The sequence below is a fragment of the Lynx canadensis genome, chromosome B2 (genome assembly GCF_007474595.2).
Source record: "Lynx canadensis isolate LIC74 chromosome B2, mLynCan4.pri.v2, whole genome shotgun sequence".
NCBI classification, from domain to species: Eukaryota; Metazoa; Chordata; class Mammalia; order Carnivora; family Felidae; genus Lynx; species Lynx canadensis.
In genome coordinates this window covers 120,026,428-120,040,806 of record NC_044307.1, presented here as the reverse complement: position 1 = coordinate 120,040,806, position 14,379 = coordinate 120,026,428, and the positions used below count along the sequence as shown (strand labels likewise).

Sequence of the window (14,379 nt, the reverse complement as noted above, 5' to 3'; positions counted from 1 at the left end):
TTTCTATATATATTTTATGATTAAGCTATTTTATATGCATTTATATATATTTTTTGAGTGAAAAAGCTATCATATATATATATATATCTGCTTTCAATTTCAAATTAGTTTTTGATTGAGCGCTGGTGCTTTAGGCCACGGCAATCAAAACTGTAGTTCTTGCCCTCTATAGAGATATTTTTTTCCCCCATAACTGCAGTTGGCAGTACCGTAAGCACCAAAAGAAAAGTGAGTCATGGTGCCCCTGATATTTCAAAGTGAAGGTTGATTACATTTAGAAAAGATCTTTGCAGGCAGCGACATTACAGCCAGATCATGGATACTGACCACCCTTGTTGATCCAGTTTAACACTGAGGATCCACGGTTCCAGGTTTGTGATAGCAATGTTAACAAAATCTAACATGCAATGGTGCTTCGTGTAGGCCACAAGAGCCCCATGAGTTAGGTACTCGTATTAACTTCTATTTCATAGATATGACACCACTGACACAGAAAGGTTGAGCAACTTGCCTGAAGTCACACAGCTGCTAAGTGTGCCAGAAAGGATTTGCAAGTAGCCAGGCCAAGGTTTCAGAGGCCAGTTACCACTACCAAATACAAATTCTGGAACGCGGCAGATGAAAATAATTGTGCAAGTACAAAATAAATGAACTCATTACTTCAGCACCTGGTCTATTAAGAAACTCATCTATTTGGCAGCGTTTTATGTTTTGAATACAATTGCAAGCCAGGAAAAAACAAAATAACCAAAAAAACAAAGCAGCTGTGAGCAGCTAAAAAGGACAAACCAAATCAAGGCACCAAGGGACAGACAAAGTATTCTTGGGAGGGCACAGCTTGCCCTCACGCCAACTGTATTCACTGTTAATGTACACACATCAGAGTTGTGACTGCATCACACAACTTATCGGTTGTTACTGTAGACATAAATGGTTGTCAAGTCCAAGGCAACTCAGATCTGCAATCACTGACATTATTCACAGAAAGGAGTGAGTACACAGGAGAACATGGGGAAAACGCTAAAAGGAAAAAAAAAACCCTCACATTTTATCAGTTGTATCAGTTTATATAAGGCCATTTAGTGCAAGAGCCCAAACCCTGATCAATTCGAGAAACCTCAGAACAATCAAAGCCTTGCAACAGAGCTCATTAAGACATGTTCGTACTGGCGATAGTAAGTGATGGACAAAATCTCAAATGACATTTGGTTATTAGTTCATAAAGAAAAATATAGAAAATACTATTTGGAAAGATTTCTGTTGAAATTAATTACTTTTGAAATGGACACGTGATACGTTAGGGAATAAATACCCTACCTTAGAACCAACACTCCTCTTTCCATAGCAACATCCCCTTAGGAGTCCATGAGATTGAAGTTGATTAACTGTATTTTTCACTTTTGTAGGGTAGCATGACCTTCTGAGCACCATGGCCTTGCACGGGAGAGTTAGTGCTTGCTGGACACACAGTGCCTTCTTACGGGGCTGGGCTGCCAGTGTGAAGCATCTATCAGGGTGAGTCCAGCTTACAAGACCCAATCAGAGTCAGAGCTGGTGGGAGGTGGTGTTTCTGTCTACGGAACTTCAAAATAGCCGTTTGGGGTTTTTTTTTGTTTGTTTTGTTTTTGTTTTTTTACCATAATAGATGCTTAAAAATGAATGATTCACATATTAGCATGCAAAGATTCATAAATTATATTTTGGTCAAGGGCTCAGGGTCCAGATCTGTGTTGCCAACATGTGATGAAGTTTTAACTAAAATGCTGGCCAGGGGCTCCTGGGTGGCGCAGTCGGTTAAGCGTCCGACTTCAGCCAGGTCACGATCTCGCGGTCCCTGAGTTCGAGCCCCACGTCAGGCTCTGGGCTGATGGCTCGGAGCCTGGAGCCTGTTTCCGATTCTGTGTCTCCCTCTCTCTCTGCCCCTCCCCCGTTCATGCTCTGTCTCTCTCTGTCCCAAAAATAAAAAAAATTTAAAAAACGTTGAAAAAGAGAAAAAAATAAAATGCTGGCCATTTTAATAATGGACCAGAGGTCCCTGCCTGAGAAGCAAAAATACATAAACAACTTTTCTTTCATTAATTTAAACACAGCCCCTCCTAGTATAGAACTGATCATTCAAGAGTCTATCTACTACTGCAAAGGAAGCAAAAACATGTGAAAAACATTCCCTTAGAATTCTACTTTATTTCACATACTTACTCTGAACCCTCAGGTTTTGGAAAATGAGCACTTCTTTACTCATAACATCAATTGCATCAAAATGTCAGTCAAAATCTGCTTCTTCTGTTGTTTTTTCCATCATAGTTATCCAGTTATCCAGAAAAAAACACCAGTTAAATGATGTCATCCTGGGAGCCTACATGGTAAAACAAGAAATAGAAGGAAACTTCTTATTTATATATCTGTTTTTAGGTGACAACCAGAAAACATCGTTGTTAAGCCAAATATTAAGACTAGAATACATAGAAGGCCTTTCTGTACTACGGAAGAGAAACATGTCAACAAACACTAAGGACTTGCTATAGATCCTACCATATATCCATGTGAAGAGAATACGGTAAGGAGGAAAAGAAAAAAAGTGTAAGTCCTGAAGAAGCTCAGAGTCTAATAAAGAGATAGACATATATAAAACTGCCTAACAAACAACATAGGACATATGATAGAAGTATGTAATGCCAAGAAGGCAGGCAGGCAAGTGCACTGAGGGGAAGCAAGTTGTTCTCTGGGCAGGGAGTGGGGGGGGGGGGGGGAAAAAGAAGGGGGGCAGTGGGAGGAGAGGGTGGTATAGAAGTTAAGATCTCCAGTTCTGGAATCAGTCAACTGACCTGGCTCACAGTCCTAGATTACTACTTAACTGTTAGTGACCCTCAGGCAAATGATTTATCTTCTCTGTGCCTTTTGTGTAAAGTGGGAATAATAACAGAACCTTCCTCCTTGGGTTGTTTTGAGGATTCAATGAGATCATGCATGGAAAATGTTAGCTCGGTGCCAGCATACAATTGCCCTTAATAAACGTTAGTCAAAAACGAAGAAGAAAAAGGAAGGCTATTCCTGTAGAGGAAGACTTGAGTTTGGTTGAGGGATAACTGAGTGGACAAGGGTGCAGACACTTCTGGCTGAAGAAACGTAAGGTCGAAAAGTATGCAGGGCAGAATAATCCAGAACAAAAGCCGAGGGTACATAGCAATGGGAGGATAGCGCTCACGGGGTGCAGAGTAACACAGTGGGGATGAGTTAGTGCTATGAGTGGCAGTACAAGCGGGGTGCGTTGCCGCCCCCGCTCACAATTAAATATCAAATGAAAGAACAACTTACATGTTTATGTGCCCAAGTGTTGCATTGTCTAGGCATAAAATAGATGCTTATATGAAATATACATTGATTTTATTTAAATATAGCAGCTATAAATCTCAGATAACCATTCAGGCTGCAACTTATCTTACCTATGACCAGCACTTGGCATGAATGATCATCCCTTTTACACTTTCTTCACTTAGGTTCCAGGACACTGTATGTTCTTGGTTTTCTTCTTAACAGCATCCCTGATTAATGAAACTCTTACAGAGGAACACTTGCCCTGGGAATGAGTAAGGACTCTTATCTGTGTTTGATTCCCTTTATGTTCAACAAGTTGGTGGCAACGTGTTACTGGTAGCTATCCCTTTAAGAAGAATCTACCATATGGTTCTTCTCTTTTTTTTTTGTTAATGTGATGTATCACGTTGATTGATTTGCGAATGTTGAACCAGCCCTGCATCCCTATGACCCAGCAATAGCACTGCTAGGAATTTATCCAAGGGATACAGGAGTACTGATGCATAGGGGCACTTGTACCCCAATGTTCATAGCAGCACTCTCAACAATAGCCAAATTATGGAAAGAGCCTAAATGTCCATCAACTGATGAATGGATAAAGAAATTGTGGTTTATATACACAATGGAATACTATGTGGCAATGAGAAAAAATGAAATATGGCCCTTTGTAGCAACGTGGATGGAACTGGAGAGTGTAATGCTAAGTGAAATAAGCCATACAGAGAAAGACAGATACCATATGGTTTCACTCTTATGTGGATCCTGAGAAACTTAACAGGAACCCATGGGGGAGGGAAAGGAAAAAAAAAAAAAAAGAGGTTAGAGTGGGAGAGAGCCAAAGCATAAGAGACTGTTAAAAACTGAGAACAGAGGGTTGATGGGGGGTGGGAGGGAGGGAGGGTGGGTGATGGGTATTGAGGAGGGCACCTCTTGGGATGAGCACTGGGTGTTGTATGGAAACCAATTTGTCAATAAATTTCATAAAAAAAAAAATAAATAAATAAATAAATAAATAAATAAAAAAAAGAAGAATCTACCATACAAATCACCATGGGATTTGAAGGCTTTCTCCTCTTCTCTGCAGAGCATCTATAATGAACTCCCCGCACACAGCTTTCTCTTGTCCTGGGGGCTACGCTACTGTCCCTTCTACCATCCAGTGATTGACTCTCTTGCATCTTGTACCCCGTGCCCTGGAACATCATCTGTCTTCTTTCAACTTTACCTGCAGTCTCCTGTAATGCCAAGCCAAGCCACATAAGGTCTAATTTAATAAAAGCAAAAGGACTCAAGGGTGAAGATGCCCCACGTAGACGCAGAATGGTTTCCCATAGTGTAATCTTCTCACGCTCCACTGGTGTGCTTGCGAAACTAGCAGTGGGCTGTGGCCGCAACCTAGTCTCTGCAACCCCTTGCAACTCTGCTGGTCTTACTCCCCCAAAGTGAAGTCACTTCCCGGGATACCAGAAGATTTCTAAATGGCTGTTTTTTGACCACCCCATCAGGGGTATTCTGTGATAGCAGCCCGACTTCCATTTTCCACGCACATTCCCCCAACTTCTGCATCCGCCTCTCTGGTCTCTCTTCCTTTGACCCTCTTGCTCCCTCTTATAAGGATTCCTGTGATTACATTGGGTCCACCAGGATAATCTCCCCATCTCAAGATCATTAACTGAATGATACCCTCAAAATCCTCTCTTGCCCTAGAAAGTAATATATTCACAAGTTCTAGGGACTGGGACATAGACTTCTTTAGAGGGGGGCGTTATTCTATCTACCACAGTGTCTTATAGTGAAGCACTAAAGTTTAACCCTCGGTAGGCTGATACTAGCTGATGGAAAGCATGAGGAAGCTTCAGCTTTCCATAGTGCGCCTCTCATTGAGTGGCAGCTATGTGCCAAACTCTATGATTAGTTGGGAATGTAAAACCATAGTGACAACAAAATGATAAATAACAAATACTACAGCTAGCCGTATGTGAAGTACTTTTATGAGGCAAACAGCGGAGATAAGTTATCTCTAAATTTCACAAAAGTCTTGAAAGATTTTATCTCTTTTATAGTTGCGGAAACCGAGGCTCAAAACGGGTGAAACAGCAAAAGCTGAAATTTGAACATGGGTCTTCTCACTCAAAAATATCTGTCTTTTGAACTTAAATACACTGTCCCACTTTTCCCCTCACAATGCCTGAGGGCTTTTCCTAGGTAAGTGGCAGTAAAGAACTACTTTTAGGCATTTAGCAACTCACTGTCCACAGAGAGGAGGATTCAATAGATCTGACTCCTGTCCTCAAAGGAGTTATAGTAGAGTCTAGCCTGGATGTGAATTTGATTATATCAACAGAATTCTCTTACCTCCTTCCCTTTCTTTAACTTACTAGAAGACTAAAATACAAATATTTCTTTTTCCTTCCTGGAAGATTTAAACATTAAAATCTGTCTTAAGGGAAAGGAGAATAAGTTTTCTAATTGCTAATAAGTTAGGCTTTGAGCCTATTAGGGTGTAAAATCTATTGTTTCAATAAGTTTTGAGGCCAGAGGGAGTGGTTTGAATAAGAATGAGATAAGAAGGAATTTCTTTTTTGGGACACCTGGGCTGCTCAGTCAGTTAAGCGTACAGCTCTTGATTTTGGCTCAGGTCATGATCTCACAGGTTTGTGTGTTCAAGCCCTGTGTCTAACTCTGTACTGATGGGATGCAGCCTGCTTGGGATTCTCTCTCTTTTTCTCTCTCTGCCCCTCCCCCACCGGCACAAGCACGCATGCATGCTCTCTGTCTCTCTCTCTCACTCACTCTCACTTTCTCTCTCTCTCTCTCTCTCTCTCAAAATAAATAAATAAACATTAGAAAAGAAAAAAGGAATTTCCTTTTGAACCCGAAAGAGCTGTCCCTGGACGGATGAGATAAGGATAGTTCAACAAGGTATGTCTATGCATTAAAACATTAGAATCCCATTGGGATGAGATTTCCATCTGACCCAATGGATAAAGCCTATAAGGGAATTAGCTTGTTTTGTAGATAGTAAAGAAATGCGTTAATTCTTAAGCCTAGAATTCATAACTGATATATTTAGAGAAAGTTAAGTATATTTATTAAGGGCCTGGGAGGTACTCAAAACAGTCCTAGACATTTTGGCACATAATTAAGCACATAATTCAGTATCTTTTACTTGATAATTGAAATTCTAGATGGAAGTTGGGAGTGGTGATGCACCAAACTATGATTTCAGTTCTATTGGAATTTTATTTCTGGCTTATGTTAAAAAAATATTGCCTAAAGTTCTGAAATAAAAAATTGAGACCTAAATTATTTTCCAATCAAGCAAATTCATTGAAGTGTTATTCGTTCCTTGCCGGCTAATGTTTGTCATTGAAAGAGATTGTAGCTTCTGGAGAAGAGAGCCAAATGCATTAAAAGAGGATTGACTATTAAAGTGGGGATATGGATATTGTTGGCTTTTATGGGTTGAATTATGTCTTCTCAAATTTCATATGTTGAAGTGTTAACTCCCACTATGTCATAATGTGGCCTTATTTGAGGATGGAGTTTCTATAGAGGTAATCAAGTTAAAACGAGGTGATTAGGGTAGGTCTTAATACAAGCTGACTGGTATCCTTATAAGAAGAGGAAATTGGAGGTTGAGACACACACACAGGGAGAACCTCAAGGCTGAGGCGGAGTGATGTGCCAAGGAATGCCAGAGATTTCCAACTAACCACTGGAAGAGGAGAGAGGTATGGGACACATTCTTTGTCACAGTCCTCAGAAAGAAGTAGCCCAGCGGACACCTTGGTCTTAGACATCCAACCTCCAGAAATGTAAGAAAATAAATTTTTGTTAAGCCATTGAGTTTATGGTACTTTGCTCAGAACCTAATCCAGCCTCCGAAAATAATACAATAATTGACCCCTTTAGAGAAGTATTTGATTTAACAAAATCTTGATAAGTCTCCATAACCCTGCTCCAAATCATTCTAATCAGGTATCTAGAAGCACTTTCCTTTTTTTTTTTTTTCTGTCGAATTTTATTATTACCATCTCACTCTACTGTAAAACTCCAGACCATGAATTTTCAAATATAAATTAATGGTGGTATACAAAGCCACTGATTGTTCTCTGTGTAATACCAAAATCACTTTGTAAATGTTGTAATGGTTTTAGTGACATAAGCCTTGGGGCCTGGGCAAACTATAGCAACTGCAAAACATTAACACATGTAAATAGATCGTATCTCTCTAAAAAGGCTAACAGCAAGACAAATGCTAATTGGGCTGTTAAGATTCAGAGAAACTAAAATTTTATATTTAATCTGCGGATTAATAAAGTGATGTCACTATTTTTTTTTCATAGAGCAATTTATTTTCCATCAAAGTAGCCAAAGGTGTTAATGACCTTAAGAAGGAACATATGGATTAGAGTGATTCAGTTTTTCGGTGTGTGGGGATTATGTTCACTCAAGAATAAAATATTGATGGCACATAATAAGGTTTTCCAAATCTTGCTTGTAGAAACTGCTTGAGCCATTATACTTAAATTCTGAAGATAATTTGACTTATTGGATAGAATCCAAGATATATGGTATGGAGGACAAAAGAGCTTCTAAAATGCCAACGTTAAACTTAAAATAAGTTGACTTTTCATTTACAATTTATATAACATAATTGACATGATAAGGCATGGGGAGAATATAAAGAGGAGTAGACACTCTGTAGCTTCAAGAAATGAATTATGGTTTATTGGAAGAGATGAACAATTGTAACCAAAGAATTACAACTCAGGGAAATCCATGCTGTGGTGAACCCGGGAATAGATGTATGAGAGACCCCTAAACCATAATTCAGTCCACAACACACTCAATGGTCTTTCTCTCAGCTTGGAAGATACCATGTGAATGATCACAGTCTCTTTAAAACTGTTCCTATCCTTGGTCTGGGAAAGATTCAGAAAGACCCATCGTTTTCACAGTGTGTCAAAGATTGAATCATACATCTCTTGCTAATTCTACTCTTGAAATGGTTTCTCTTAATATCACTGATTCTTCTTAGAAGGCCAGAAGAATGGGGATCATATCAAGATATCCAAGTTGGACATCGGTTCAAAGGTGGCAGCAGTTCTGAATTTCCTCCCGAGAGGAGCATACTGGTTAAGGAGGTTCATCACTCAAATAGTGAGATGAGAACTCTAAACTCCGTGTGAACTTAGAGGTTAACCATTGTCATATGTGATTTGATGTATCTATCTTGCGATACTGAAGATTCATTTTACTTTACCATTTCAGCTTTGATACCATGAGGAACCAAAACCTCTCCTCCAGTTTCCACTGCAGTTCTCTCATCTAGGTGCTCATGTCAAAGAACTGGAAGACATTCTGGTTTCTTCTTTTCCTTGGGGGGTTGTCTGTTGTGAGACAGTTCTCCATGGGTTTCTCATATTTCTGCAAGTCTTGCAAGCAAGGCACTGAGTGTCCATTGTTCTGTATTGTCTTTACGAGGATGTTTGTAAAGAGCCTTGAAAGCCAGAAGTAGTGTCTCTCTCTGGAGCAAAGTGCAGGTTTGCTTACAGTCATGGAAGATACAGAAGAGTGTTTCCCTCCAGAGGAAAGGACAGGTATGCTTCATGCTCATGATAAAAGTTTTGGGTTCCCTAAACTCGAGAGTTTTTTCTTATAATGCATTCTACTGTGTATGCAGGTGTCATCTGGCCCTTCTTTGTATCTCCCTCTAGACATGGAGGTTCAGGGAACTGGCACAAAAATGCAGATACTCTGGCTACTGCTATTGGTATGAATAATCAACTCTCCTTTGACCCTGGATATGTGTATCTGTTAATATCAGCATCCACGAAACTATGGTAGGTTAAATTGTTAGCTTGCATAAGTAGGGTAAAGTCTCCTACCTTTTGCAGTTCTTGACATTTCCCTCACTCATGTACTTTCCCTTCCCCTAAATTGGGCACTGAACTTTAGAGTATTTTCCCTTCAGACTCTAGAGTTCCTTTTCTTTGAAACCCAATTTCTGTAGCTGCTTAATGGCCTCCCTAATACTAGTCTTGCCCTTCTTTTCTTCTTGATCAGTCCTCAATGCCACTGTCAGAATGACCTTTCTAAAATAACCATAGATAATTCTCCTGAGAAAATCTTGCACTGTCTTCCCCAGGAAGGTAATGATGTCAGGATAATTGCGAATTGCATGCAATGACATCAAAGTTTTGATGAACCACTCCCCTCCCTAATTCTTCCATGTTAACTTCTCATGTCCCCAGAGTGCATACTATATTCCAATCTTAGCAAACTATGGATTCTTCAGATTCCTAACATTCTTCCATAATGATTCTTTTGCACATGCTAGAACAATCCATTGAGCTCCCTTATCATCCTGGTCTCCTAAATCTTGTCTATCAGTCAGGAGTCAATTAAAGTTCTCTTCTACAAAGAAATTTTTTTCTGACATCCACTTCCCAATATGACATAGATATATACCTTCTGTTTCTATAATACCTTAACCACATCTCCAAAATTATATTTATAGCATTGTATCATAATTATTGGCTTATTCATCTCCAAAATTATATTTAATTATATTTAATATTTGCTTATGATATGCTAAAAAAGAAAGCCATATCTTATATCCCCCGAGTGTCGCACAGTTCCCAGAAAATGTAGGTGTTCATTAATTCTTTCTTAGATACATAAGATACAGAAAGAAGTATACTATCGGTGAATGAAGCAGACTGTAGACTTGTTCTGGAGAAAGACATACCCAAGTTATTAATAGGAGGGTTATTGATGTAGTTGTCTTTGGTGTATACAGAATGTAGATCAACCTTTCATTACCTTTTGCTGATGATAATTACTGGCACATTATCTATACAAGATTATAAATATCAATGAATTGGCCATTCAATAATTTCTTGGCCTCTGTTGACACAGCTGGTCTTGGTCTATGCTATTAACTTTATGCCAGTCAGTTTGAAAAAACTCAAATTACTGATTGCAACAACTGTACATGAATGGATCCAAGTTTAATAGTAAAAAGAATTTTTTTGAGTTGCATTGCGGGAAACCTGAGAACCGCATCTGGGAAATGTACGATAACAACACCCGAATTCTGCTCCTGTTTTACCTCAGAGGAACGGCACCCCTCAGAAAGAAGGAGCGCTCTGTGACTGCTTCCTTTTGGATTTAAACACAGCCCTTTGCTTCCTCCCCCGAACTGACCCTACATTCCCAACAAAGACAAATCAGAGGAGAAGGAGGATACCTCTTTTGGTGCAAAACTGCCAAGTAAAGAAAATCAAGAACAAGAAACCAGAGGAAGTTATGACTGGAGCCCGATGGAGCAGCCCATGCCCTTCCTTTACCTCTCTCTCCTGTGTATATTTTCATAGCTTCTCAGTTTCAGTTCACTGGCAGCCGTAGGAATGAATGCCAAGTGGGAAGATGTGACTGGGTGAAGAACTCTGAAAAGTGAAATGCCCTGGACTCACTGTCTTAACCCAGGAGGCAACTTCACTCACTTCCAAAGGCCGGATCATCTCAGATATCAGCCCACAGGCACGCATCGCACGGTACCCTCCAAGGCTGGGCACCAAGAGGAGCCTGTCATTAGCCAGTGTCACCTCATCAAAGTGCACGGGAGAGAGGCAGGCCATAGTCACTCAAAGGAGGGGGATCCAACCAAGATTCCTACCTGAAACTAAAACCCTGTTCTCTGGGATAGGGGTGGACATGGGGATAGATACTTCCTCTATGAGACAGCTTTGAAGCTATCCCTTAGTAAACATGCCTCCTCTCCAAGCGGTGCACACACACTGGGCTACCTCTCCCACCCAGAAGAAACCCCAGGGGGCATGACTTTCCTCACACCGAGGATGAAGAGGAGGACAGTGGGGATGCCCATGACCTCCTGGCGTTGGGCACTGGGGACTGTGGTGCTGGTTTCCCGCTGCCAAGGTGAGCTGGTGTTGGAAGGGTTTGCACCGAGTTTGAACAGGCGTATTTCTAAAGTGGTTTTTTTTTTCATAAATGTAATGTTTATGACAGGAAGTCAGGTTAGACATTCCTGAAGCTAGCAAGGCTTTATGGACACACTGTCCTATCCTCCCTGGACACGTAAATGCAGTTAATCTTTTGAAGGAAGACCCAAATACCTCACTCCTTTACATTTAACCTGAGCCATCAGAGGAATGCAAACACTGATTTGGAGCCAGGCCTCTGGTAAAGGATTACCATATGCGGCCCACAGGGAAATTTCTCCCTGTAGCCAGAATTTATACTGCAGTGAGCTATGAATAGAAAGTTTGTGCATGGTTATGAATATGGATAAAATACATCACTCGTGGCCAGGGAATGGCAAGCAAAATTGAAAACACATATTTTGGATCACATAATATTTTCAAAAATATATTTAAAAGAAAATAAACACAGATTGTGTGTGTTCATTTACTGCTTGAAGTACCTTTGGGGAAAAGAGACATCAACAAGTTTTCTTTCCAAACCATTTGCTTTTCCTTGTGCTTTTTAGCACAGAGCTGGACCCTCTGGGAAGGAACGGGGTCTCGTAGAGTGCATGGTAAGTAGTTACACTGGCAGACATTATATCCCCTTCCTGTGGAAGACAAGGAGTTGAGTCTTCGGATATGTCCAGAAGGGACTATGTAGCCTGGGGAGATGTGTTCAGCTCATTCCTGTTAATACAGTTCACTCTTCCTCCAGTCTCGGAAGGATTTTGCTGGTTTCTGCATTTTATGCTTTCATCTTTTTCCTTGCTAGATTATTCATGGACATTAAGACCGTAACTATGTTGTTAAGTCTACAGATGAACACTGAAAATTTGCCATTTCATGTCAAACACAGAGATCTGGCTTCTAGCAAAATTAAGAAAGAGGAAAAAGCGGTTTTTATATTGACCCCACTTTGACAATCACACTCCATTCTAGGAAGGGACTCCTGCTATTATCTTTATACACCCAAAGAATCACCCATTTGTATACCACCTGAATGTGACTCTTGGATGGGAAGGCTTATTTAATTCCCCCTTCTCTCTTTTATTCTCCTTCCTTCCAACTAAATTTACCTACTCTCTTTCCCACCACCTTGAGATACTGAGATCCACTGTAGGATAGTTAATGAATCTGATAATTCAATGTGCTATTCTGTGGTCAACTCTAGGTGATATATTTTCATTTAACGTGGATACTCACATTTTTCATTTTCTCTCCTATTTACGTCCTCATCCTCAGAAACGCCCTCACTCAGAAGGCACCACAGGCCACACTGCTATCACTGATTGGATCTTACATTGACCTGTGACCCAAGGACAGTAATCTATTGTCTGACTGGGACCTTATGATGTCACCTGGAACCAAAGACTCTGCCCAAAGAGATGTATTGTGTCAAATTTATCAGTCGTCAGGAAAAATAAGAAGTCCACCAATTATTATTGTCTGAATTCACAAGGTCATAACGTAGAACATGGATTAATGGCTGTGGTCAGGAAGGTTTAGGGTTTCCCATACTCACAATCAGTTCATATGAGACCCAACTATACTTTGCTTTCTGTTTTTGATTTTTGTGATACTCTGTCCCCATGCTGGGACTTTCTTTGAAAGCAAGATGGCATTGAGGGAAACAATAAGGATCACCTGGGGATGATGCCTTGATCCTAGGAAGGAGGTTGTTCATGCTAACCTCTGGCGTTGCTGTAACAGAAAGTGTAAAGGATTATCTAGGCATTCTTAGAATAATGAGTATGGGGAAAATATTGTGGCAATTCCCTGAGTTTAATGAAAGTCTGTTCCTTTGTTGGGGAAAGTTTGAAGTCTGTTTAGTAGTCTGGAGACAGGCAGTCTACATATCACTTCCTAGTCCTCCTATAATTGTAACCCCACATTCCGTAATACCAAATGTTGATTAGAAATTAACTTTGCATAACCAGTAGGTGTTCCTTTGTTGGTTTGTGCCAATTTCACCTGTGTTAGATAGCCTCCAGAGTGCCGAGATACTATCTTTTAACTTGCTTTGCATAGTGCTTGGCCTAGTGATTATTCTATGAGTGTTGAATAAAAGTTATTTTAAGACGGTCACTCCAATGTTAATGTGGATGTATGTGATCATGATGGTGATAAACTTTAGGCTGAAGACATGTCACCTGCAATGGTAGGATATCACTAACTGATATTCTATTATGTTCATTTTCTGTCTCCTCTTCTAGAAAGTAAGATCCATGCAGATACTTTTTTGTTACGGCTTTGTCCTGAATGCCTAGAGCAATGTCTTTTTCTTTAAAAAAAATTTTTTACCAGCTTTATTGAGGTATAATCGATATATAAGGGACTATATTTAACATGGACAATTTGATGAGTTTGGACTTGTGCAAACACCCATGATGCCATCACCGCAATCATGATGACAGACATAGAAAACGCCTCCCGAAGTTTCCTTGTGTTCATTTCTTTTTGTAGGTTTTTGTGTTATTTTGTTTTGCGGTGAGAACACTTACCATGAGATCTCCTTTCTAAGCAAATTTGGCAGTACACAATACATTATTAACTATAGGCACTACGCTGTACAGCAGATCTCTAAAATGTATTCATCCAACATAACTGAAACTTTATACCCATTGAACACCTCTCCACTTCTCCCACCCCCCAGCCTTGAGGTCTTTAATATAGACACTTAATAAAGATTTACTGAATGAATGAATACTTAAAGATTAAAGAAAAACTTGAAGAGGAAGAAATTTCCTCTTCCCTACCCAAATTTTAGTATTCGTTCTTTTGTAGACAAAGTGCTTTTCTCTATGCTGTGCCAGACCTACTTTTTTCTTGACTGCTGTTACCCCAGACTTTAATGAATGGTTGACCTACTTGGTGCGATTTTATTTTTTTTGATAATGTGATATTTTTGGAAGGCACATGCCTGATAATATTTCTTATCCCTGACACTGATGTGGTGACTAAAAAAATATACCCCAAATATATGCGCTTGTTGCTAAGTAATTTGCCAATGTTTGAATAGGCAGCAAAGGAGGATGTTTTCATAGTATTTAGAAGTAGAGACAGCAAA

The 14,379-nt window shown here is 39.9% G+C and overlaps 1 long non-coding RNA gene across 2 annotated transcripts in view; it reads right to left on the bottom strand.

Moving 5' to 3' along the window:
• Positions 1-14,379, bottom strand: part of LOC116738080 — a 146,931-nt gene that overhangs the window by 13,569 nt on the left and 118,983 nt on the right. The window contains exons 2-3 of one of the 2 annotated variants that reach the window (XR_004343663.1): positions 2,200-2,356; positions 691-1,020 (exon numbers count right to left, since the gene is read on the bottom strand). This is a non-coding gene — a long non-coding RNA (uncharacterized LOC116738080). Of the gene's footprint in view, positions 1-690; positions 1,021-2,199; positions 2,357-14,379 lie in introns of those variants that run through there. The other variant, XR_004343664.1, reaches the window with a different exon arrangement.